Here is a 24,612-nt window from a genome sequence, read left to right on the forward strand (position 1 = left end):
TTAGGCCAAACAACCAACAGGGAGGGAACTCAACCCCACCCATCAGTAGACAAGTGGATAAAAGTTTTACTGAGCTCTGCCTACCAGAGCAACACCCAGCTCTACCCACCTCCAGTCCCTCCCATCAGGAAGCTTGCACAAGCCTCTTAGATAGCCTGATCCACCAGAAGGCAGACAGCAGAAGCAAGAAGAACTATAGTCCTGCAGCATGTGGAACAAAAACCACATTCACAGAAAGATAGACAAAGATGAAAAGGCAGAGGACAATGTACCAGATAAAGGAACAAGATAAAACCCCAGAAAAACAACTAACTGAAGTGGAGATAGGCAACTTTCCAGAAAAAGAATTCAGAATAATGATAGTGAAGATGATCCAGGACCTCGGAAAAAGAATGGAGGCAAAGATCAAGAAGATGCAAGAAATGTTTAACAAAGACCTAGAAGAATTAAAGAACAAACACCTAGAAGAATTAAAGAAGAAACAAACAGAGATGAGCAATACAATAACTGAAATGAAAACTACACTAGAAGGAATCAATAGCAGAATAACTGAGGCAGAAGAACGGATAAGTGACCTGGAAGACAGAATGGTGGAATTCACTGCTGCAGAACAGACTAAAGAAAAAAGAATGAAAAGAAATGAAGACAGCCTAAGAGACCTGTCGGACAACATTAAACGCAACAACATTCACATTATACGGGTCCCAGAAGGAGAAGAGAGAGAGAAAGGACCCGAGAAAACATTTGAAGAGGTCATAGTTGAAAATTCCATAACATGGGAAAGGAAATAGGCACCCAAGTCCAGGAAGCACACAGAGTCCCAGGCAGGATAAACCCAAGGAGAAACATGCCGAGACACATAGTAATCAAATTGACAAAAATTAAAGACAAAGAAAAATTATTAAAAGCAACAAGGGGAAAATGACAAATAACATACAGGGGAACTCCCATAAGGTTAACAGCTGATTTCTCAGCAGAAACTCTACAAGCCTGAAGGGAGTGGCATGATATATTTAAAGTGATGAAAGGGAAGAACCTGCAACCAAGATGACTCTACCCAGCAAGGATCTCATTCAGATTCGATGGAGAAATCAAAAGCTTTACAGACAAGCAAAAGCTGAGAGAATCCAGCACCACCAAACCAGCTCTACAACAAATGCTAAAGGAACTTCTCTAAGTGGGAAACACAAGAGAAGAAAAGGACCTACAAAAACAAACCCAAAACAATTAAGAAAATGATAATAGGAACATACATATTGATAATTACCTTAAATGTGAATGGATTAAATGCTCCAACCAAAAGACACAGGCCTGCTGAATGGATACAAAAACAAGACCCATATATATGCTGTCAGCAAGAGACCCACTTCAGACCTAGGGACACATACAGACTGAAAGTGAGGGGATGGAAAAAGATATTCTATGCAAATGGAAATCAAAAGAAAGCTGGAGTAGCAATACTCATATCAGATAAAATAGACTTTAAAATAAAGAATGTTACAAGAGACAAGGAAGGACACTACATAATGATCAAGGGATCAATCCAAGAAGAAGATATAACAATTATAAATATATATGCACCCAACATAGGAGCACCTCAATATGTATGGCAAATGCTAATAGCTACAAAAGAGGAAATTCACAGTAACACAATAATAGTGGGGGACTTTAACACCTCACTTACACCAATGGACAGATCATCCAGACAGAAAATAAATAAGGAAACACATGCTTTAAATGACACGATAGACCAGATAGATTTAATTGATATTTATAGGATACTCCATCCAAAAAACAGCAGTTTACACTTTCTTCTCAAGGGCACACGGATCCAAAACCTATGGGATGGAGCAAAAGAAGTTCTAAGAGGGAAGTTTGTTGCAATACACTCCTATCTCAAGAAACAAGAAAAATCTCAAATAATCAATCTAACCTTACACCTAAAGGAGGCAGAGAAAGAACAAACAAAACCCAAAGTTAGTAGAAGGAAAGAAATCATAAAGATCAGAGCAGAAATAAATGAAATAGAAACAAAGAAAACAATAGCAAAGATCAATAAAACTAAAAGCTGGTTCTTTGAGAAGATAAACAAAATTGATAAACCATTAGCCAGACTCATCGAGAAAAAAAGGGAGAAGACTCAAATCAGTAGAAATGAAAAAGGAGAAGTAACAACTGACACTGCAGAAATACAAACGATCGTGAGAGATTACTACAAGCAACTCTATGCCAATAAAATGGACAACCTGGAAGAAATGGACAAATTCTTAGAAAGGTATAACCTTCCAAGACTGAACCAGGAAGAAATAGAAAATATGAACAGACCAATCACAAGGAATGAAATTGAAACTGTGATTAAAAATCTTCCAGGAAACAAAAGTCCAGGACCAGATGGCTTCACAGGTGAATTCTATCAAACATTTAGAGAAGAGCTAACACCCATCCTTCTCAAACTCTTCCAAAAAACTGCAGAGGAAGGAACACTCCCAAACTCATTCTATGAGGCCACCATCACCCTGATACCAAAACCAGACAAAGATACTACAAAAAAAGAAAATTACAGACCAATATCACTGATGAATATAGATGCAAAAATCCTCAACAAAATACTAGCAAACAGAATCCAATAACACATTAAAAGGATCATACACCATGACCAAGTGGGATTTATCCCAGGGATGCAAGGATTCTTCAATATATGCAAATCAATCAATGTGATACACCACATTAACAAATTGAAGAATAAAAACCACATAATCATCTCAATAGATGCAGAAAAAGCTTTTGACAAAATTCAACACCCATTTATGATAAAAACTCTCCAGAAAGTGGGCATAGAGGGAACCTACCTCAACATAATAAAGGCCATATATGACAAACCCACAGCAAACATCATTCTCAATGGTGAAAAACTGAAAGCATTTCCTCTAAGATCAGGAACAAGACAAGGATTCCACTCTCACCACTATTATTCAACAAAGTTTTGGAAGTCCTAGCCATGGCAATCAGTGAAGAAAAAGAAATAAAAGGAATAAAAACTGGAAAAGAAGAAGTAAAACTGTCACTGTTTGCAGATGACGTGATACTATACATAGATAATCCTAAAGATGCCACCAGAAAACTACTAAAGCTAACCAATGAATTTGGTAAAGTTGCAGGATACAAAATTAATGCACAGAAATCTCTTGCATTCCTATACACTAATAACAAAAGATCAGAAAGAGAAATTAAGGAAACAATCCTATTCACCATTGCAACAAAAAGAATAAAATACCTAGGAGGTAAAAGACCTGTACTTAGAAAACTAAAAGACACTGATGAAAGAAATCGAAGATGACACAAACAGATGGAGAGATATACCATGTTCTTGGATTGGAAGAGTCAATATTGTGAAATGACTATACTACCCAAAGCAATCTACAGATTCAGTGCAACCCCTATCAAACTACCAATGGCATTCTTCACAGAATTAGAACTAAAAATTTTACAATTTGTATGGAAACACAAAAGACCCTGAATATGCAAAGCAATCCTGAGGAAAAAAAACGGAGCTGGAGGAATCAGACTCCCTGATTTCAGACTATACTACAAAGCTACAGGAATCAAGACAATATGGTGCTGGCACAAAAACAGAAATATAGATCAATGGAACAAGATAGAAAGCCCAGAGATAAACCCATACACCTATGGTCAACTCATCTATGACAGAGGAGGCAAGGATATACAATGGAGAAAAGACAGTCTCTTCAATAAGTGGTGCTGGGAAAACTGGACAGCTACATGTAAAAGAATGAAATTAGAATACTCCCTAACACCCTACACAAAAATAAACTCGAAATGGATTAAAGACCTGAATGTAAGACCAGACACTATAAAACTCTTAGAGGAAAACATAGGAAGAACACTCTTTGACATAAATCACAGCAAGATCTTTTTGGACCAACCTCCTAGAGTAATGGAAATAAAAATAAATAAATAAATAAATAAATGGGATCTAATGAAACTTAAAAGCTTTTTTGCACAGCAAAGGAAACTATAAACAAGACGAAAAGACACCCCTCAGAATCGGAGAAAATATTTGCAAACGAATCAACAGACAAAGGATTAATCTCCAAAATATATAAACAACTCATGCAGCTCAATATTGAAAAAACAAACAACCTGGGGCGTCCCTGGTGGCACAGTGGTTAAGAATCCACCTGCCGACCATGAAGATCAATTTATTTTTTTCTTCTGACACTAGTGATTTAACTTCTTAAAAGAATACCGTTCTTGGGCTTCCCTGGTGGTGCAGTGGTTGAGAATCTGCCTGCCAATGCAGGGGACACGGGTTCGAGCCCTGGTCTGGGAAGATCCCACATGCCGCGGAGCAGCTAGGCCCGTGAGCCACAACTACTGAGCCTGCACGTCTGGAGCCTGTGCTCTGCAACAAGAGAGGCCGCGATAGAGGCCCGCGCACCGCGATGAAGAGTGGCCCCCACTTGCGGCAACTAGAGAAAGCCCTCACACAGAAACGAAGACCCAACACAGCCATAAATAAAATTAAAAAAATAAAAATAAAAAAAGAATACCGTTCTTTCCCAACTCTGTAGGAGGTCATGGTGACTTGCTGCTCACTCTGTATGTACTAACCTGGGTATGTATCCTTGGTGAACTTCATGAAAAATTATCAGTATGTCATTTTGATGAACGATCCTTTGTCTTGAAATTGAATACAACTGTGCCTTTGACTTCTAACAGGCAGAACAGTTCTCAGAGCTTTATGAGAGTCTGTCTCCCAAGTTAGAATCCTCAGTTTGGCTCGAATAAAATTCCCTTTTTTTCTCCTTGAAAAAAAAAAAAAAAAAAAAGAATCCACCTGCCAATGCAGGGGACCCAGGTTCAAGCCCTGGTCCGGGAAGATCCCACATGCCGCGGAGCAACTAAGCCCCCATGCCACAACTACTGAGCCTGCGCTCTAGAGCCCATGAGCCACAACTACTGAAGCCCACGCACCTAGAGCCCATGCTCCACAAGAGAAGCCACCACAATGAGAAGCCCACACAACGCAATGAAGAGTAGCCCCCGTTCGCTGCAACTAAAAAAGAAAGCCTGCACGCAACAACAAACACCCAATGCAGCCATAAATAAATAAATAAATAAATAAAACCCAATCCAAAAATGGGCATAAGACCTAAATAGACATTTCTCCGAAGAAGACATACAGATGGCCAAGAGGCACATGAAAAGCTGCTCAACATCACTAATTATTAGAGAAATGCAAATCAAAACTACAATGAGGTATCACCTCACATCAGTTAGAATAGGCATCAAATGCTTCAAATGTTGGAGAGGGTGTGGAGAAAAGGGAACCCTCTTGCACTGTTGGTGGGAATGTAAATTGATACAGCCACTATGGAGAACAGTATGGAGGTTTTTTAAAAAACTAAAAATAGAATTACCATATGACCCAGCAATCCCACTACTGGGCATATTCCCTGAGAAAACCATAATTCAAAAAGACACATGCACCCCAATGTTCGTTGCAGCACTGTTTACAATAGCCAGGTCTTGGAAGCAATCTAAATGCCCATTGACATATGAATAGATGAAGAAGATGTGGTAGATATATACAATGGAATTTTATTCAGCTATAAAAGCGAACGAAATTGGGTCATTTGTAGAGATGTGGATGGACCTAGAGAGTGTCATACAGAGTGTAGTAAGTCAGAAAGAGAAAAACAAATATCGTATATTAACGCATATATGTGGAATCTAGAAAAATGGTACAGATGAACCAGTTTGCAAGGCAGAAATAGAGACACAGATGTAGAGAACAAATGTATGGACACCAAGGGTGGACAGCAGGGGTGGGGTGGTGGTGGTGGTGGTGGGACGAATTGGGAGATTGGGATTGGCATATATACCCTAATATGTATAAAATAGATAACTAATAAGAACCTGCTGTATAAAAAATATAAATGAAATAAAATAAAATAAAAAATAAAGCAGTGTGCAGATGGGGAAAAAACGGAGTCAATTTACAGCTTCTGAGTTTCAAAATTAACTCTGGAAATACACGGGAGGCAATAGATTTAGAGAAAAAGTTTTTGTATCTCAAAAGGCCAGATGCGGAAGGAATCAAAGCATAAAGTTAATGCTAAAAATAACATATTTGGAAGAATACATAAGATATAAGAGCAAATTTCTGTTGCTCCAGTGATTTTAAAATATCCCTCTGAAATGGGGGTGAAGCTGAATTTGAGAATCATCAAGTATGAGAGGGTGATGTGTGCTCTGAGAAGAGGTAAACATGGGGCAACAGAACCCCTATAGGTTTGGGGTCCCAAAGTAGGGGGGGACTTGTACCCTACTTCCCATTATGAGCCCTGGAGTGGCAGCCTTGCAGGACTCCCACCCCACTACATAGTGTGCAAGCTTTAGCAGAGAGATGGCTAAGTGGATGACAGTGCTGGAGACAGAAACAGTTAGCTGGTCACAGTCCTAGTGTAGTGTGGTAGAGCAGGGCAAGATTTTATAAGCCCCCCAAAGGGTGGAATTTAGATGAGAAAGAGCTGGTGAACTTGAAGAGACCTCAAATGACAGATGATGGGATTCTAGAAATAAACACAGGTATTAGCCACAGACAAGATAGGAAACTGGGATGTCCAGCATGTCATCATGGAGGGTTGACAGTGACCAGGAACTGTCACTGGACCACAGACCATGACATTTCAACAGATGCAAGCATGGATAGATGCCACATGAGGGCCAGGCTCTACCCATGGTACTCTGCCTTAGTGCTATGTAATCCTCCAGAACTGAGATGCAACCTGGGAGAAAGGGGAGAGGGAAAATTCTGAACTGCTCAAGATTGAATGACCAATGGCCACAAAAAGGATTTTGAGGTGTCAGGAAAGTTCCATTATAGAGAATATATTTGTACTAAAATTGTCATTTCTGCACGTTTGTGGCCCAACATCTCATACTCACTTCACGTATAAAAGTCTAACTCGAGTAGATCAGCTGCTGTCTAACTAGATACAGGAAGCAGTCACTAAGTTTCAAAAGTACAGAGAGAAAGAGAAAGACTGACACCTGAGGAAGGAAGTGATGTTACTTCCAGTCTTGTAATGTAGTCTTTTCCATAGTTACTTAACATATCAATATTTGCTTGTCTGATACAGGATTTGGCAATCCATGGCTCCTGGACCAAATCCAGCCTGCCGGCTGCCTATTTTATAAAGCTTGCCAATTAAAATTGTTTTAATATTTTCAAATAGTTGTAAACAAATCAAAAGAAAATCATATAAATTTCAAATTTCAATGTCTGGAAATAAAATTTTATTGGAAAATAGCCACACCTATTTGTTTGTGTAAAGTAGCTTTTGCACTACTATAGCAAAATTAAGTAGTTACAACAGACCATATGACCCTGACAGCCCAGTATTTTTGCCATCTATTCATTTACAGAATAAGTTTGACAACCCCAGATCTAGTAGCAAACTCCCCGGTTGAACAGTCAATAGAACTCAACTCATCAAATATGTTTGCTAGGATTCCCTGGCAGTTGGATATTAAATTAATCAAGCTGTTGCTTAATTTGAGTGAGTTATTGTATGTAAAAGTCTTAGGAGCACAGTCTGACACATGGTAAGCACCGTCTAAGTGATAGCTAGTCTTCTCATTTGTGATCTTGCATAATTTGAAATTGTACCTCTAGCTGCTGCTAGGATTTACTTCTATGGTTTCAATATTATTATTTTATTTTTTAAACTCAAAGAACCAAGTTTCTATTCAATTTGCTATCAGTTAAAGTAAAAATTCATCTAAATGTTGCAAGTCAAACCAGTAAAAGTCAATCATCATGCCTTGTTTACTCTGAAATATAAACCTAAATTATGAAAAGATGTCACTACTGTTCCAATATTGTTTCCAATAGAATAATAATGGTAACAGTAGTTAGCATCTATTTCATGCCTTCCAAATGTTAAGCATTTTAAATGCATATTTTCACTAAACTCTAATGACACCCCCACAAGGTAGTGCTATCCCCCGTCTATAAATGGAAAACTGGGGCTCAGAAAGACCAAGGACCTTGCTCACAGTTGTGGTTCATAAGTGGCAGACCCAGATCCAAGTACTAGTCTAAATCTGTGGTCTCCCCTCTAAACCGTATGGCTTTTTCTTTACAATTTCTAGCTTCATGTATCATTCACTCCTCTACTTAGTCTTCTTTCGAGAAAAACTCCCATTAACAAGCTGGTTAAGGAGAGCTAGAAGTCTAATTGGTGACCAGAAGCAAATTTAATTCTGTGAGGCAAGACCCTGTGTGGTAAGGAAACTCAGAGCCATGCCCTCTTCAGCACCGCTTAATTGCCTCCTGTGGGAAGCGGCAGTTGGGGGTGTCCATTGACTTCCTGTGGTGGCAGTTTGGAATACAGCAAAGATGCATTTACTGGCTGAACCTGACCGGACTGACTGCGCAGCAGCCCGGTGATCCGGCGGAGGCAGGAGAAGATGGGGTGCTCAGAAGCAGCCCTCGGCTCCCTCCCCTGGAGGTATAGAGGGCAGGGGTCTTGGTGAAGGTCTTTCTTGATGGCTACTTGCGGAGGTTTGGATTCAGGATTTGTTCCTAGTGTCCAAGACTTTGATAAGAAACTTACAGAGGCTGATGCTTACCTACAAATCTTGATAGAACAGTTAAAGCTTTTTGATGACAAACTTCGAAACTGCAAAGATGATGAACGCAGAAAGAAAACTGAAACTCTCAAAGAGACAACAAATAGCATGGTAGAATCAATTAACGCTGTTGCTGCAGATCGCTAAACACCAGTGTAATGCGGAGAAGCATGCAGATGGAATTATAAGTACTATTAATCCTGTAGATGCAATATATCAGCCTAGTCCCTTTGAACCTGTGATCAACACAATGCCTTCCCAGACTGTCTTACCTCCAGAACCTGCTCAGTTGTGTAAGTCAGAGCAGCGTCCATCTTCTCTACCAGTTGGACCTTGTATTAGCTACCTTGGGACATCATCAGACTCCAACACCAAATAGTACAGGCAGTGGGCACTCACTACTTAGTAGCAGTCTAACTTCTCCAAGCCATGTCAACTTGTCTCCAAACACAGTCCCAGAGTTCTCTTATTCTAGCAGTGAAGATGAATTCCATGATGCGGATGAATTCCATCAGAGTGGCTCATTCCCAAAGCACTTAATAGATTCCTCTGGATCTGCCTCAGTCTTGACACACAGCAGCTCAGGAAATAGTCTAAAGCACCCAGATACCACGGAATCACTTAATTCTTTCATGTCCAATGGAATAAGTGATGCTGACCTTTTCGATTCACATGATGATAGAGATGATGAAGGGGAGGCAGGGTCGGTGGAAGAGCACGAGAGAGTTATCATGCATCTGTTGTAACAGGTTAGGCTTGGAATGGATCTTACTAAGGTAGTTCTTCCAACATTTATTCTTGAAAGAAGATCTCTTTTAGAAATGTATGCAGACTTTTTGCACATCTGGACCTGTTTGTGAGTATTAGTGACCAGAAGGATGCCGGAGATCGAATGGTTCAGGTTGTAAATTGGTACCTCTCAGCCTTTCACGTAGGAAGGAAAGGATCGGTTGCCAAAAAGCCATACAACCCCATTCTGGGCGAGATCTTTCAGTGTCACTGGACATTACCAAAATGATACTGAAGAGAACTAGTTTCAGAAGGACCAGCTCCCTGGGTTTCCAAGAATAGCGTAACATTCGTGGCTGAGCAGGTTTCCCATCATCCACCCATTTCAGCCTTTTATGCTGAATGTTTTAACAAAAAGATACAATTCAATGCTCATATCTGGACCAAATCAAAATTCCTTGGGATGTCAACTGGGGTGTACAACATAGGACAGGGCTGTGTCTCGTGTCTAGACCATGATGAACATTACATTCTCACATTTCCCAATGGTTATGGAAGGTCTATCCTCACAGTGCCCTGGGTGGAACTAGGCGGAGAATGCAATATTAATTGTTCCAAAACTGGCTATAGTGCCAATATCATCTCCCACACTAAACCTTTCTATGGGGGCAAGAAGCACGGAATTTCTGCTGAGATTTTTTCTCCAAATGACAAGAAGTCTTTCTGCTCAATTGAAGGGGAATAGAATGGTGTAATGTATGCAAAATACTCAACAGGGGAAAGTATCTAGTTTTTATAGATAACAAGAATTTGCCTATAACCAAGAAGAAAGTGAGGAAGTTGGAAGATGAGAATGAGTATGAATCCCGCTGCCTTTGGAAGGATGTCACTTTCAACTTAAAATCAGAGACATTGATGCAGCAACTGAAGCCAAGCATAGACTTGAAGAAAGACAAAGAGCAGAAGCCCGAGAAAGGAAGGAAAAGGAAATTCAATGGGAGACAAGGTTATTTCATGAAGATGGAGAACACAGGGTTTATGATGAACCATTACTGAAACGTCTCAGTGCTGCCAAGCATTAGGTTGGGAAATGCAAAGTTTGCTCCTGGTGACCAGGGCAGAGGCACAATGAAGTAACAATCTTCCTTTGGGAGAACCTATTCACGCCCTTCTTATTGCAGTGGTTCCTATCTCAGGGATACTGGACTTTCTGATGTAGATGAACAATTGAAGCGAGAAAAGCTTCCCTTTTTCCTGTTCTGTGGCAGTTACAATGTTGACTTTGGTCTTGAGAAAAACTTCAGGTTTTGAAAACAAATGATTGCTCCTTTTCCAAATCCCACGTTATAAAGCCCAGTCTCAGACTCTGCACTCTAGTATTGCTGTTGAGATATACAACATCTGTTTCCTAGTTCATATAATCTTGGGTTTTATATATACATATATATAATATAGGTGATGCCAGATTTTTCATAAATACACCATCTACTGTAAATATTGGTTCCTCTGAGTTGTTTTAGAAAATTTAGCACAACATATTAAAATCATGTGTTAGGAAGTTTCATGGTCTCACCTACAATAACTTTTATTTTGGAATTGAACTATTATTAAATTGTATCTAACCCTGGACTACAGTTTAATTATACTCAGAGCTTCTTAAGGCTTCATAAAGTAATTTTTCCAACAACAACAACAAAAAAGATGCACTTACTGATTTGTCTTGTGACATCCAGACACGATTTTCTTGACTTTTGCTTGTCAGGAAGGTGCCATGACTGCTGTTCTTTCCAAGAGGATAGCTTGACTGAAAAGATTAGTGAGTCCTCACACCCCTTGACTTCAACAGGGAAGCCGCCTATTCTTTGCTGGACATTTTGGTTTTCATAACCCCATCTCTTTGATCCCCAATAAGTATATTTTGGGCATGATAGGCTTCAATATTGTCTTCAAAAGTTCACTATTTAAAACCTGAAGATAACATAATAGTTTCAACCTAATTTTCTAAATTAGCTAATTTTTTAGCCCATCTGAGAGTATATTCAACTGATAATTATTTTCTTCCCTCACACATACTGCCTCAAATTGAATTTGCCAGTCTCTGGTGGTGTGTTAGGGACTTTTTTCTCTGCCAAACTGAGATTTTTTTAAGGTGTTGATTAATAACCACCCCCGTGTTTGAGGCTTTATAATACCCCACACAATTGTTGCTTAATAAATCTTTCTTGGCTGCCTCAGAACTTTTTTACGATCTTTCCAAATATGTTTAAACAATTTGATTCATTTCAGCCTAAAGCTGAACAACAAAGTCATGTGCTAAGCAGACAGAAAATGAAGAAGATATCATCCCTGTCCTGGGGGTGCTTTACTAGTCAGAATGGTACTAAGGTAAAGACTCAGTGCTTGCCCTCGAATATACTGAGTATATGAGTTGAATTGTGCCCCCCCCCAAAGATATGTTAATATCCTAACCCCTGGTACCTGGGAAAGTGATCCTATTTGTAAGTAGGGGTTTTGCAGATGTAATCAATATAAGATGAAGTCATTAGGGTGAACACTAATTCAATATGACTGGTGTCCCTATGAGAAGAGGGAAGTTTAGACACACACACAGGGAGAATGCCATGTGAAGACAGAGGCAGAGATTGGAGTTCTGCTGCCACTAACCAAAGCACACCTGGAGCTGCCAAGAGCTGGAAGAGGCAAGGAAGGACCCTCCCCTAGAAGCTGTGCAGGGAGCATGACCCTACTGATCCCTTGATTTTGGACTTCTAGGCTCCAGAACTGTGAAAGAATAAGTTTCTGCAGTTTTAAGGCACCCAGTTTGTGGCACTTTGTTATGGCAGCCCTAGGAAACTAATGTCGTGGATATACAAGTCCTATACACAAATGACTATGGCAAAAAGTGAGGGTGCAGAATCCTAAAAGTGGTATAAAAATGTGAGAAGACTCAGAATTAGGAATCAAGAAAAGTTTCCTGGGGCAAAAACACAAGATCTAGATATGTAGGAATAGTAAGGTTGGGACATCTGGAAAGGGGGAGCAGGGCTTTCTAGATAAAGCCTTCAATTGCATGGATATTGGATAGCAAAGGGATAGATAAGAGACCTTCAACTGCATGGATATTGGCTAGCAAAGGGATAGATAAGAGACCTTCAACTGCATGGATATTGGCTAGCAAAGGGATAGATAAGAGACCTTCAACTGCATGGATATTGGCTAGCAAAGGGATAGATAAGAGACCTTCAACTGCATGGATATTGGATAGCAAATAGGAGAAGCACAGGATGATGAGGGAAAAGGATACATGAATAGGTAAGCTAGAAGGACATTTGGGACTAGATGGGTGTGAAGGGTTTGAATACCAGACTGTGGAGTTTGCTCTTAAGGAAATAAACCACTGAAGGCCTTTGAGGAGGTGAGTGATAACACTAGGACTCTGTTAAAAAAAAAAAAAACAAAAACTACTCACTTTTTGTAGGATAGGTTGAAGAGGAGAAAGATTTGGAGGCAAGGAGACCAGTTAATAGGCTATTACAGTAGCCTAGGATACAGGCAATGCGGAATTGATCTGTCAATAGGATAGTTGTAATGATAATTGAAAGGAAAAGAAATATGAATGAATCACAGAGGTACAATGGATATCACTGGACTAGTAACTTGGACTTGGGAGATGAGGTACAGGCAAGAATTATACCTGTTCTCTCTTGCCACAATAATCCTATGTAACAAAACCTTAGTGACATACAACAATAAACTTTATTTTTGCTCATGGGTTTATGGGTTGGCTGGATAGGCCCACTATCTGAGTTGGGCTGGTGGAGGGGAAGAAGTCCTGATTCAGGCATCTGCTGACCTTGGCCGGGCTCTCATACATCTGAGGCCCTAGCTGGGACAACAGGGCTGACTTGCTCTTTCCAGCGTCTCATCCTCTAGCAGGCTGGCGCAGGCATGTCCTCAAGGTGAAGGCAAAGAAGCAAGAGCGTGAGCAGAAATGTGCAGTATGTTTTAAGACTCTATTTGCATCATATTGGTCTCACTGGCCAAAGGAAATCACACGATGAAGCCCATGTTCAGAGTGGGAGGGGACCACAGAGTTACAGAGCAAAGGATATTGATAAAGGGAGGTCATTAATTGGGGCCATTAATGCAATCAGTCTGCTACAGCAGTTCAAAATGATTTCAAAGTTTTGTGGTAGAAATAATAAAACTGTTGTCCTAATAAAGTCCTAGTCTTCCTTCAAAACTCAATTCAAGCGTCACTTCTGTAAAATCTTGCCCACAGCTCCTCTGGGTTATCACTGCTTCTTATATTTACGTTATTTAAATGATCATGCATTATATTTGCCTGTTTTTGTGTCTGCCTCCTTATCCTTAGTTGTGTCTCCTCGACGTCATAGGCCATACTGCTCTGCAGTCTCAAGGTCTAGGTTCAAATGCTAGCTCCATACCTTACTATCAAGTTCCTCTCTGGGTGTCTCTATCTGTAAAAGGGGAATACAAGCAATGCCAACCACAGTCGTTGGTGTGAGAATGATACAAAGTAATGTGTGAAAAGCCCAAGAAATGTTAATGATTGTTAGGATTATATGTCATTATTTTATTTTCATTGATAAATGCTCTGTGCAGTTCTTAACACATGAAAGTCATTTTTAAGTCTTTTGAATAAATTAATTAACTAACAGATGAAATATATGGGATGAAGTGGGTGCTACTGAACATGAATGACAACAGGGGGATATTTCATGGAATGGGCACTAAAGAGGCAAAAGGGGATAGAATTAAGAGAATCAAAGGAAAAGTTAGCCTTGGAAAGAGAAAGGACTTTTTGCCTGACTAAGTATATGTATTTTGAAAGTCTTCCTTGAAAATCAAGCATTTTAACTAGGCACAGTTGTAGCTTTGGTTCTCGATCTTGTTTTTTGCTGTTTTAATATGGTTAAAGGTACACAGGGCACATCAGATGGGACTTTCTGTAGTTCACTGAGGAGCAAGGAAAACCTACCTATCATATCCCGATAGCATGTTTGTTTTACCTTCTAAATGTAATGGGACATAGACAGTATTTATAAAGGTCACAGGCTGTTTCTTAATAAACATGCATCATTTGCAATATAAAGAGAAGAATTACATCTTTACAGATATTAAAAGACAGGCTCTTCACCAGGTTTTACAAAACACAGCAGATAACTGCTTTGCTTGTCTTGTTTAAACAGTCGCTTTCTTGACTTGACAGTTGGGGCACAAGTATATTTATGCCCCCATGTAATCGGTCCACACTGCTTACAACTAGATGAGGAGTAAATAAAGAGAAATATACTTAATAATGACCTGCTAGGAATAATAAAATTTAATACAGTACATGAACTGTCAAGGTGTCAGAGTCATGTGTTAAAAAGCAGTATCTAAAATTAAAAAAAAAAAAAAATCTAGTTATTAGTATCCAGGAAAAGAGCACTGGGAGAATGGGAAGCCATACTGTACTTTCATAGTCTTCATATTTTAGAATAGGATTCCTATCAGAGTTAAATGTGTGCCATTTCAGAATTAAGAATAAGAGAAAGTTAGAGTTGAATAGGAAATTAAAGATTCCTTTCATTTGTCTGATGAATAGTGTTAGAGACGCCAGGGGATTTGCCCAAGGACATGAAGAGGAAGAGCCAGGTAGCATTGTGCTGGTTCACTGTTTTAAGGCCAGCATTGAGAAGTATCTGCTGTTCAGTAAGTACTTACCCAGAGAATAACCAACTAAATAAAAATACTGGATTGAAACTCTTGTATTCTGACTTATAGCTTAAACATTAACCATAATTGTGGCTTTCTATTTTGAATGAGAAATTATAAAGAATATGTAATATGCCATCATTTTAACCAAGAAATTGTTTTTATTTCTCTTTAAAAATGCTCTTTAATATTTATCTTAACAACGTCTAAGAAAGAAGCTAAAACAGGAAAAGTGCAGTATTGAACTCAAGGATAACTGGAGCTACCAAAAAGGATCATTTTAAGTGAGTCCACCTAAAATGAAAATGAATAATTTTATATTACATTATGAAAAGAGATCAACTATCTTTTAGTCTTGAAAACTGAAACTATGAATCATGAAAATAAGTTGATTTAATTTGTATCTTTACAGTTCTTGTTATAATTGCAATTTTGCACTAATTTTTAGAACAAATCAACAATGAATCAAGTTTGTGAACCAGTGAACCAGTGAACCAGTTTCACTGGTTTGTGTAAGAAATATTTTTTCTAAGAAAACTGTGCTATGGCACATTCTACCCTTCAGATTTGAATTTCATATCACAGATGCAGAGAGGCTCATTTTTGTTTTCCAGATTCACCCCTTGATCTTTTGATTTTCAAATCATTCCCTATCGAAAGCCCATCATGTACAAACCATGTTGCTCCTCTCCTCTGATCTGAGCCTCACATTTAACTGGCCATGTATGTATGAGAGTCAAGCAGTTTTCCCAGGTAACTCTGTAAAGCTTGACTCTTGCACTTTCACTCTTCAATCAAACTGAATTGTATTGTTGGATAACATAAGCACCTGATAATCTTCAAGGCACTGACTGATCATATGACAAGATGCTGACTGACATCCATACCAGTGTTACAAAAGGAGGGATATTCGAGTGGGCAGTAATTTTCTTGGTGCTTAGTTACTAATTAATATTTTTGTATTTTGACAATTTGTCCTCCTTAACACAACATGATTTTCTATTTTCAGATAACAAATAAATAAGTGGATAATATTTTTGAGCATTTATATTAATTATATAATGTTTTTATATAAAGTTCCAGGGAATAAATTGGTTGTGTCCAAAATATCATAGACATCACATTCAAATGGAATTTTCTGAGAAGCATTATTTTTTGAATTATCTTAGAATGATAATCCTGCCTCACTTCAACATCTATAAGCACAACTGTCTAAAGTCTATTATCTCTACCACACCTGACTTCTCAAGATTCACCCATCAAATTAGTTTTTACAGAAAGTCTCCACTTTGCCAATTAAATGAAGTTTAGAGTCCATAAGAAAAGAACAATTTAAACTTAAAGAACATGACATTTCTTCCATCAGGCTCTAAGAATAAAGCTTTCCCCACCTATTTTCAGTTTTGACTTCACTTTCTGAAGGTTTGAAAGTGATTTCACCAACAGATGTGTACTCATTGACACTGCCTTTTTGGGTGAGATAAAAGTTATACTATGTAGTTTTTACTAGTATTTATATACTTTATATAAGATTATGTATATTAGCTTCCTGCCCTAAACTGCAGTTTAAAAATGACAGGCTGACTTTTTAACAGTAGGAATCATAAGCCTTCAAATATCTTAAATGACTCCATACTATTTACATATATCTTGACTTAATTTATTATAGCCAAAACAAACATAGACTGTAAGTTGAATAAAATAACCTTTCCCCCTTCCTTATATAACTTATCTAGTTGTATAACTTACAGAGAAAGACAACATTACAAGAGTCCTAGTTCATGATTTATTCAAATACTAAGAACCATAATCCTAACAGCAAGAAATGCGAATCCTTGTGATTATTCTCTATTCAGTACAGGGAAAAAATACTTTCTGACCAGTCTATTTTGTATGAATTCTGATAATACAGTTTCATTTATCTTTCCACATAAATTCCAATATAAGTATTCTGAAAGCCTTTAAAAAAATTAGTATACATGCTATAAAAATGCTTGACTGGACACACAACATTTTTACATTGGCAATAATATTTGATGAGCTTTCTCATAAATATGAAGAACCAGTCTCTTATTTCAACTTAATTTAACTGCAATCCAGCAAGTATTTATTAAGCACCCGCCTCAAGGTAGCAATTGTGGAGATGTAAAAGATTATAAGATTTATTTTCTCCCTCAGATTATAATCTGTGGAGGAAATAATGTTTACAGATCTGAAACTATCACAGGCTTAAGAGATGAATTATAGTTGGCTCAAAATTGAGTGACACCCCCCCATAGACAGCTACCTAGGTGCCCTTTTAATATTTAAATGTAATAACTTTGCTTTTTCTCATGTACTATGAAAAACCCAGGAACCACTCCAATAGCTGAGAATTATTGGTGAGGCATTTCCCCTAGTGTCCTTTTGCTTCAGTTTTCTGATTCTATTCTTTAGTAGTTTACACTTGGCATCTCACTCTGTAGCCGCTGCCCTTGGTCTGCACAGCTTTGCCCCCCACTGGCCGTTGCTCTCATCCCTTCACTCCTCCAGAATGCCATTGACACAGGATGAGTTTTACTTAAGATTTGGCATGGTGGAAGGTGCAGCTTTCAGCATAGGACAGACATTCATTTAAAACTAAACGCGTACATTCTTCAGCCTGTCCCGGACGTGGCTAACTGTTCATTGTCCGTGCTTCCCTAGAGATATTACCTCAGCTGTATGTTCTCAAGCTCTCCTGTCACCTCTTCTTCTCCGGTATTTCCAAGCTTCCTCCTCTCTCTCATACACAGTCTCAGGTAATCCATATTTCTGCTCTTTAATTTGAAGAATCTGGCACTCCTTCAGTAATCCATGTTACAGGGAAGCTTCACTATTCCTAAAGAGTCTATTGGGTTTTTTTCCCTAAAAAAAGAATCATCTCCCCTTATATGAAAATTCCACTTGTCTAGTCTATGAAAAGTGGCTGTAGTCAGTTCTTGCTTTGCATATAATTTTGTATCTTCATAATTACATGAGCAAGTGAGAATCAGTAAGAAAGAGCTCTCCGCAGGCTGACTTGTCCATAAGGCTTCGTGGAGGAAATGGGAATTGGGCCAGATCAAAGGGTCATTGGTATTTGAGCAGATTGAAAAGAGGAAGATATTCCTACACAGCAGAACAAACAAATAAGGGTTGAGATAGGGAAGTGTGCCTGATTCACGTGGGAGAGTGAGAGGAGAGTTACTTAACTAGAAATTGAGACGTGGTGAATAGTAGAATAAGAACTCAGAGAAATAGTTTGGTAACTAATTATAGCATAAACTAGAGAGCACGAAAAAAATTTAAACTTGGAACAATAGAAAACAAGAAATAGAGGCTTTGTGGGATTCCTTAACAGAAGTGCAACATGGTAAATAAATATTTGGAGAAGGTTAGCTGTGATGTGACAGAGATGAGTTGATGGTATGAGAGCCTGGAGGCAGAGACGTCAGTTTGTATGACATGGCAGTAACTGTGAGGGGAGGCTGAGGAAATGAGCCAGCCTGGTGATACTGGAAGGGAGGAGACTTGTGAGAATTGAGAAATAATGCAAAGGATCCACCCTGCTTAGGCTTAAGGCTGCTGATCAGCAACACAGCCCCAATGCAGTTAGCGATGAGCTGGGACAGGGAAGTGAAGAGGAGAGTAGGAGGTATTTACCCTCCAAACTACAGGGGTTGTATCAAAGCTACAAGTTAGTGGTAATTTTCTACTCAGGTTGCCTCTCAAGGCTTTTCCTTTGTATCTCTCCAAACTTATGTAACACTTTGCTAATATAATTACGGATAATTTAAAAATATGCATATATTTTAATCTTTTACAAACAATTTTTGTTGTTTTTTGTAACAAAGGTAATGAATGTTGATTGAAGAAAATGTATAAAAGAAAAATAAAATCAAAACATTAATGATCCACCATCTATAGATATACCCTGCTAATATTCTGCCGTTAAATATACTGTATTTTTAACAGATTAATGCATAACACATCAAAGTCGATTTTGTCTTCTGCATAGTTCATATTGCTTTCTAAACTATGGCTTCTAAAATTTTTTAAAAGGACAAGTTTATTAAGCTTTCTGTCTTTCGTTTTCCCCATTTAAACCAATAAAGAAAAGAACACTTGGCACTAGTATTGCCAGGGTACAATGGTTAAAGAAGGGAAACTGGGAAGACAAAGCAAGTTTCTGAGAAAGAGCTTCATTAACAGAAATGAGTTTCAGGTTTTGTGATTCCATTCTTTTTGGCCCATGACATTAACCTTCTTAGAAACTTTATGTTTTCAAATGATTCATGTTTAATAAAGATAAGCATTGGGAAAGTACCTTGAAGGCAAAAAAGATATCTTGTACGCTGAATTTACACTGACCTCAAGATCCATAAATATTTGTTTTTTAGGCACTAGATTCTGAAGAGAGGTTTTCGCTCTGCCACTTAGGTAGCCAGGAATGAAAAAACATAATAAAATAACACTGTTTGAAACCAAAGACAACAGAATATTCTGGGACATCATTTATTTTGTTTAGTAACTCTAGCTACAGAAAACTCAGCAAATCCTACAGAGAACTATTCCTTAGAATGGAGAACTATTTTCTGTCCATAAATGATGACATTATTTCTAAAGAGGAATGACTTGCCCTATCTTCTAAGGGTTCTAAACATAGCCAAAAGTCAATTTAAAACTCTGCTATTAAGTTATAATGTTTTTAACAGTATAACCATTGCTTTTCTAGTCTCAGGTCTGACAATAAGACATATTTCTTACTTTCAAAAGTTGTATAGACCTTCACAATTTCCTGGAAATAAGATGTTTAGGAAGAAAGAATGAGCTAACTTGGTAAAGTAACTTGGGGATTTGAGATAAGATCTGGTGCCTATTTGTCAATGACTAGTGTGTTGACCTTACGAAGGTCATTTAATCTCTCTATATTTGGAACTTGATGTTAATATGCTTTCAACCATTCTTCTCATTTAGCTAAGCCATTACTTACATGGAATACTAGAAAAAATCAAAGCAACAATGGTTTTTAAGCACAGAGCGTGTAAAAGACTGTCTACATGCTAAGCATAGTTACCCACCCCTCACACAGGGAAGTCAAGCTGTTCAACCCACAGGATGGCTTCACTTCGCACATTTGAAAATGGACTCCTAGTGATCTAAGAGCAAAACAAAATAGCCACACGCTTTTGACCTTTTCAGTACTCAAAAATGCTTAGGAGCAATTTTAACTGAGTGATACTATGGATAAATTGCCTCGAACAATTTCACTTCTTAGAAAGAGGAGGAATAGGTCAAAGCAACACACACATAGTTCTGCATGAATATCCATTGACACTTTCAAATTGGACAGAACTTTCAAGGCATTATCCTCAGCCTCCTATTTACCTTCCCTTCCCTTAAAGAGGCTTATGACCCCAGTACTTTGTGCCACTCAGTGCTTTTATTTCCATGAGCTGAAGAGGGCACCCATCCTAGAATATATTCTACCCAGACTGGGAGGTCAGAGGATAGGCAAAAAGAACTAGCTGTAAATTGGCTATCTGGTTCTGTGACTTCCAGTATAGCGTTAAAATTCAACTTTCTATCCTCAGGCAATACCACTATTCAGAGTTGTACCCTATCAACTTACAGTTTGAGAAGAGGGCCACTTATTGTTCATACATTGTGAAAGGAAACAAAAGTTAGGTCACCAGAGGGCAATCGGTCTATTCTTATTTTCTGATAAGCAACGAACATTTATCGAGCACCCACTATATGCCCAGTGCTGTGCTTGGCCCTGCTGGGAAAACATAAAGACACGTTAGGTCTCTTTCCTCAAGAACTTTCATTTAATTAAGAGAAAAGATGAAAATACATCACATAGGGGCTGCTTAGCAGACAAAGTGAGGTCCAGTGGCCCAGCAGCCTCAGTTCACCTGAGGCTAGCTAGAAATATGGACTCTCAGGCGCCGCCCTAGCCCTATGGACTTGGAAACTGCAGCTGAACAAGATCCCCAGCTGATGCACATGAAAGTGTGAGACGTGGTAACAAACAGAACAATGTTTCCTCCCCCCACAAATCTATGCTACAACATTAGAGGTGGCCACTGGCCCAACCGCACGCTGAGACTATGAATGGGCACGTTCTTGGAGGACAAGGAATCATTTAAATGAAATATGCCTAGAAAGCTGGAGAGACATAGACAGGCTTAGCAAAGAGGCTGTTGTTCATTTTTAGTCCTACCAGAGTACAAAAAAACAAAAAAGCTCATTTATTTTTTTTAGCTTGCTATCGGTAAACGTCTAAAAGGTAAAAATGACTTCTTTAAAGGGAAAAAAATCTATTGTCTAAAATTTATTTACATTAATTTACTAGGCTAAAGAAGATAGTACCTGGAGGTTATTCAACTCTATTTATAAAAGATTTTGTGATTTAGATTAAGATTCTTGTCTCCTTATTTTTTTCTGGAATTAGCATACCTCTAGGACATATCAACAAAAAGAGATATATCAGGAAGGATTTTACTCAAAGGACATTTCAGTTTGTATGTAAGGGGGGAAAAAGTATTAGGTTGAGTTGTAGAAGGCTAAAGCATGTAATTTAAGTACATCCTAAGTAATATAATATCAAAGCACATTCATATTTATTTGAAATCAACAACAGATAATTTTTTTACTCAATAAGGAAAAACTTAAAATCAATTCAAAAGTGATGACTGACATTGCTATAAAACATACAACATTTGCTTTGTGTCACTGGACCATGAAGAACACCTAAGAATTTTTAGTGATTACTAAATTGCTCTTCACAGTAATGATTACACTTTGTACTATATTGTGCAATTAGGTCGGTGTATAATTATTATACATTACCATCGTATTATTATTCTTATACATTCGTTCTTTACTCTTTCAGATCCCTTAAAGAATCAACGACACTCCTTGAAGCTAAAATAGATTTCATTTACATTAATGAAGATTTTGATTAGTTAATGGAAAATAATTCCATGTAAGTTTCTGTATTGAATTACCCCTTACAGTTTTTTCACGTGACTCTCTACTCTTTGTTTGATATTAGCATTTATAATGTGAAATATAGTTCAAAAGGAGAAGTAATGTGTTCTTATTTCTTCTTTTCTGACTCTATTTAAATGCAGGATTAATCACATTAATCACCAAGTGTGATTTCTGAAAGTCACATTTGGTCACTGAAGAACTATTTTTTCTCCTTCTTTGTGGACCTCAATTCCCAATAGTGATTAAATCTTAATATTAACTATGAGAAGGAAAATATAGCTGTGACCCTAAAAGAAATTTAAAATATACTGTTTCCAATATTTCTGTATTAATAAATTTTTAAGAACACTGCAAAGACATTTGCTTCCATCCAAAGTATTTGTCTTCTTTAGCCTGATGCTGTGGGATACAGGTTAAAAGAGTCTGAAATAACTATGTAAATTTATGGCCAATGCATTTTCAGTCTGGAGAGTTTTTGTGCTGTTGTTCTACTTGTTTGTTTTTGTCTTTTAATAAGTTATCACTAAAGTATTAGGTGGTTCTAAAATGCAAATACTTTTGAAAATAACTATGTAAGTATATATAGGGAGAAATATAAACTATAGACAATAAATGTATATAAATACAATAAATGTATATAAATACAATAAATGTATATAATATAAAATGTATAAATTTATATAAAATGTCAAATATTAAGACTTTTATTTCCAGATTATAAAGTTTTGGTTTGTCATATACCTTAATTAGATACAAAAATATTTCTTCTTAAAGTAATACATTTATTGTAAAAATACAACTTGGATTTCATGGTCATTATGGTTCACAATTTGAGACACATAAAAATTATTTTTAATAGGGTGAGTAGTTTCTATTTTCTCAAACTCTCCAACACCTATTTCATAATCATATCCCCATAGTTATAACTACCTTTGATTACAAACAAAACTATTTTAACGCTTTGTAATATGTATGAAAGAATCAATATCTCATCTTTTCAGTATGAGGTAGCCATCTGTGGGCCTCATACAGACTCATGGAGATGTTAGTGACGAAAATAAGGAAAGCTTAAATCAGTAGTTCACTGATTTTTCAAGTCTCATAACAGGAATGAATAAATTAGACAATGTCAATTTATGAAAATGAAATAAAAAATAAAAAATCATAAAAGAAAGAAAAATACTACTGCAATGAAGCCAGGATCAGGTAAAGAAGAAAATTCTTAGAATAATAGACTCCGTGCTGAAGTTTCTCTGTTCATTTTCTTAATGCTTATTCAGGAATCATAGCCAGAGTTTTTCCATACATGATTTTTTTGTGAGTGAAAATCTAAATCTTCATGGAAGGTCTACATATTCTTTAAAATAGTGCCCTGCCATTAGAGACTTCTACAATGATGGATGAGAAAAATGGCATTCTGAAGACATGATGAATACCCATATGGAGCCACAAGACTGCCTCATCTGCTTTATAAAACTCAGGGTAAATTCTCTGTAAAACTATCATCAGGTAACCAACAGAATATTGCTAATACTCCTGTTCCTTTGGTTAAATGTTTGTGTGAGAATCCACTCAAATACATGAGAAAGAAGAACAATGTGATACCACCTTGTCCTACGGTGTGGTGTATAAAAGGTTCTTTTCTAGAATACAAACTAAATGGTATTTTCTCTACAATTCAGTTAATTTCAGAACATATTATATACAAAGTACCTACTATGTGAGAAGTACAAGGCATTGTGTTCGGTCCTGCAAGACAGGAGGATATAACAATACAAATGTGACACAATTGGATAATAAGATTGCACCTCATAAAGGCAGAAGTAGCACAGTTACTCTAGTATACTCCCCCCCCAACAAAAAAGTGCCATGAGAAAGATTTAAACAAGGGGTAGATATAAAAAAGAGAGAGATAATTTCTTAATAGAGAATGCTGAGGGAGGAGACATTTGATATATATATCAGTTATGTTTTCAAGCTTCATATTCAGTCACACATTAAAAAAAAAATAACCAAAAAAAAAAATTGTTATCAGCTTAGTTTCATGGTTTTTGGTCATCACAACTCATTGGCATTTGCTGGGATGTCAAAAATTCCCCCACGGTCTTTCTCTCATCAGTGCCGCATTCACTGTCCACATCATCCCCATCCTTAGGCATCTTTCATAACCCCTCCATGTGTGAAGGGGACTCTGGACTCTTGGGACTATCCCAGCCCTCTCTGCTTAGACCCAATGAGCTGCCTCCTAAGATTCCCAATGAGAAGCGGGAAAATTATCTTAAAACTTCTCCCTCTATGTTTTGGAGTCTCCTAAATTTTTCTGCAGTTATTATCATCTCTCTCCAATGGAGGATACCACCTTGGAGTGGAAAGATTTGATGGCAAAGATCCTTGGAGTGAGCACAAATGGATAGTTTGCGGAGAAATGGCTATGATTTTGCCACGCTGAGATGACAGAATGAAGTAGCCCCTTCAGACTGCACATAGGTAACTTTAGAGGTC

At 37.7% G+C, this 24,612-nt stretch overlaps 1 pseudogene; it reads left to right on the forward strand.

Moving 5' to 3' along the window:
• The first annotated feature begins 8,574 nt into the window (after nt 1-8,574).
• Nucleotides 8,575-10,472, forward strand: LOC133091939 (oxysterol-binding protein-related protein 9-like; annotated as a pseudogene).
• The last annotated feature ends 14,140 nt before the right edge of the window (nt 10,473-24,612 follow it).

The sequence above is a fragment of the Eubalaena glacialis genome, chromosome 5 (genome assembly GCF_028564815.1).
Source record: "Eubalaena glacialis isolate mEubGla1 chromosome 5, mEubGla1.1.hap2.+ XY, whole genome shotgun sequence".
Classification (NCBI taxonomy): domain Eukaryota; kingdom Metazoa; phylum Chordata; class Mammalia; order Artiodactyla; family Balaenidae; genus Eubalaena; species Eubalaena glacialis.